This window comes from Cornus florida, unplaced genomic scaffold (assembly GCF_030987335.1).
Source record: "Cornus florida cultivar Cherokee Brave unplaced genomic scaffold, ASM3098733v1 CherokeeBrave_3.0.0_Hap2_Chr07, whole genome shotgun sequence".
Lineage (NCBI taxonomy): Eukaryota > Viridiplantae > Streptophyta > Magnoliopsida > Cornales > Cornaceae > Cornus > Cornus florida.
Genome location: NW_026775577.1, coordinates 54,085,394 through 54,089,084, shown reverse-complemented (window position 1 = coordinate 54,089,084; position 3,691 = coordinate 54,085,394). Strand labels below are relative to the sequence as shown.

The 3,691-nt window shown below is 37.8% G+C and overlaps 1 pseudogene; it reads right to left on the bottom strand.

The window, feature by feature from the left end:
• Nucleotides 1-2,525: 2,525 nt before the first annotated feature.
• On the bottom strand, nucleotides 2,526-2,624 carry LOC132267998 (small nucleolar RNA R71; annotated as a pseudogene).
• Between the last annotated feature and the right edge of the window lie 1,067 nt (nucleotides 2,625-3,691).

Below are 3,691 nucleotides of genomic sequence, written 5' to 3'. Positions count from 1 at the left end.
CGATCGATCTCACCTCAAGTTCGATCGATCTAACTTCCCAAATCCAGAGAAAAATTTGAATTCCAGCTCATTAAAAGTTGTCTCATATCCAATCATTAGAGGATTATTGGTGTACGAGCCCAGCTCATTTGGGTGATTTTTGACCTACCTATATAAGGAATATGAGCCACTTTTACACATACACATACTTAGAGAAGATAATACTTAGTGAGGAAGCAAAAGAGAGGAGGAGGCTAGAGACACCATTGGAGACTCTCCATCAACCAAGGAACAGATTTCTTCCATAGAGCTTGCCCTTGAGGGTTGGAAGACATCATCCATGAGTGGTTAGACATCCTCTTGGGGCTAGAGTTAGCCCTAAGCATGCTTTCTACTTCTTGATTTATGTATTTTTTAGGGGATTTGTATTGTGATTCATGTCTTGACACTTTTATATATATATAGATCTTGTTTATTCAATGATTTATGTGGTTTAATGCCTCCAATTAATCATTCCATTCTATCTATATGTCTATGTATGCTAGAATAGATGTTCATGTGTTTGTCTCTATTTCTTGTGTGATGCATGTCTATGTGTATTGATGCTATAGATCTAGAGATTGTCGAGACATAGTGCTTAAAGGCATGTTCTTGTGGTTTATTTGATGGTTCATACTCATTTCTTGATGGATTGTACCTCTCCCTTAGTTTAATTAGTTTAATTTCATGTCATTAGCTTAGTTGTAGTGTAGTTGTTAAATGGGAGGACAATCCATGCGTGTTGTTGATGTTCCATACTTTTGAAAGCAAGTAACAAATATCTCTAACCTTGTGATGTGTTTGGATTGTGAGCTTAAAGAAATGATTAATGGCTTAATTTGTTATGTTGTGCTATCCACCATGTTGTTTAGACAATATATTCTTAATTTGTCATCCATGCTTGTTGGAACAATCACACACACACTCTTTGTTGCAATACATGTTTTTCCCCTCATTAATCATTCATTAAGGGTGTAGAACCTAAGATCTCTCTCTCCTTTATTCTCCTTATTGCATTATTTTTTACTTTAGCTTAAATTGTATCTTGTTTAATTAAACCAACCAACCACTACTTTGGTCACTCGACCTACTAACCCTAATCTTGATTCTTCAACTTAGTACGACACCTAAATCCCTTGGGATGATCCCTTCTCACTCATACTACATAGTATAGGTGTTAAGCGGTTTATAAATTTAAATTATGGTGCCCACTTGACACTAATTTCGTAACTCAAAGTGTTGTGCATTATTTCGTGCGCACGCTCGGGAAGACACCATAGTTTTTGGCGCTGTTGCTGGGGATTGATTGATTGGCAATGTCGTATTTATGGAATCAATTAGGAATTAGTCCTCTTTTGATCGTGTATTTACTTTGTTTTCAATTTTTGTTACTTATTGTGTTTGTTCTTGTTTAACTAAGAGCATTGGGCTAAAAAGTTAAGCAAAGGAGCATTCAAGCAAAGGAGCTAAGCAAGCAAAGGAAAAGGCTAAAATCATAAAAAAAAAATTGTAAGCTAAAAGCTAAAAATTTGGAGTTGAAGTGCTAAAAGACCTTTGTGAGCTTTTTCTTACTCAAACCCTTAGTTAAATCATCGGCCCACGTGGAGGCTTGTATTTCAATTCTTAGATAAATCGTGAGCCTATGTGGAGGCAATTTACTTTTCTTGCATATTGTTGTTAAAGCATGGGAGTATGGGAACATTGTATGTGGAGGAAGTTTGTTAATTATTGACTTATTGTGAAGGTGAAGTGTTTGTCATTATTTCTTGTTGTTTTGCATTGTGCATGCATGGTCTTAGATCATTGAGACCCACTCTTGTCCCTTTAAATTTTCATCTTGAATCCATTGTTCGAAACCCTAGGGGAAGAGGTAGTTCTAGTCAATCCATTTCATCAATGGAAGGACACAATGAGGACCATGTGGAGGACCTTGGCCATGTAAACCAACAAGGTATCCTCCACCCCAATGTGCATCATGATAACATGCAAGTACCATTAGGTATGCCAAGGCCATTCGTTCATCCACCATAATAATAAGGCCAAGTTCCATTGGGAATGCCAAGGCCAATCTATGCTCCACCACCTCCCATCATTCAAGGTAACCAAGGTGCCTATGTTGCACCTCCAATTGCTAATCCTCCCCTTGCTTTAAGAGATCACTATGTGCCTAATGAATATAATGCACCCATATGCATTCGATTGCCACCATTTAGAGCACACCACTATGAAATTAAGCCACAAACCATACAAATGCTTCCTAACTATCATGGACTTCCAAGTGAAGAACCTTACAAGCATTTGGATAAGTTTCTTGAAGTATATTCCACCGTGAAATACATGGACATGACGGAAGAAGTCTTAAGGCTTAAAATTTTTCCATTCACCCTTAAAGACAAGGTAAAATATATGTTTAACAATCTTAGGCCTTTTTCAATAACTTCTTGGGCGGAAATGCAACAAGAGTTCTTAAAGAAGTACTATCCGGTTTCTAAGACCAATGCCATGAGAACTTCAATTAGGGAATTTTCACATGGGGATGGGGAAATATTTCATGAGGCATAGGAACGCTTTAATGAATTGCTTAGGAAGTGTCCATATCATGACATGCCCAAATGGCAATTAGGTCACTATTTCTTTGAGAGCTTATCGGATAATTACAAGGGCATGGTTGATGCTTCCATGGGTGGCTCTTACATTGATAGGCATAAGGATGACGTGTGGCGTCTTTATGAGAGCATGAGTGAAAATTCTTTACATCGTACTTTATCTTCAAAGAATGGTAGAAATTCTAGTGGTAGGAAGAGTGTTGGCTTACATCAAGTCGACCACTCCAATGAAATTGCCGCCGAAATGAAATCATTATCTCAAAGGTTTGATCAACCAAAACTCGGCGAATCAAGTATCTTCCTTCCTTAACCATTCTCATAATGCATCTAATGAGACATGTATGACTTATTCAAGTGTTTTACATTCTACTTCCAATTATCCCCATGGACATGTGCAAAGTGAGCATCATGAACAAGCAAATGCTGTTTCTATTAATCAAGGGAACAATCCTTATGGCAATCACTACAATCCTAGTTAGAGGAATCACCCGAATTTCTCTTGGAAAAGCCAAGGGGGAGGCTCAAACCCTTCCCAAGGTGGTTTTCAAGGGAAATACATTCCACCTCCACTATAAAGCCAAGGTTCCCAAGGTTTTAGATCATCATACCAATCACAAAGAAACCAATTTTCTAATTCTCATTTTCCTAATCAACCATCATATTCCCAAGGAAATGTTAGAAGTCTCGCTTTTGAAATGAAAGTTTTGACCGCTTTAGGCACTTTAGAGGCAAACACACAATTACTTCATTCTCACTCTCAATCCATTGCTAAGCTAGAAACCCAAGTAGGGCAAATAGCTAGTACTTTAAATGCTAGAGAGAAAGGAAAAATGCCTTTAAATGCTCCACCTAAGCAACAATGTGTTGTAGAGACTCATTCCTTATCAGAAGGTCACACAATATAGCAAGCCAATACGATGACTACCTTGAGAAGTGGAAAGATTGTGGACAACTAAGTGGGTATGTCCAATGAAGAGAGTGAACCGGTGCAACCACAAGTTGACACACATCCCATTTCATATCATATTCCTCCTTCATTGCATGTGCATGACCATACAAATGATAAT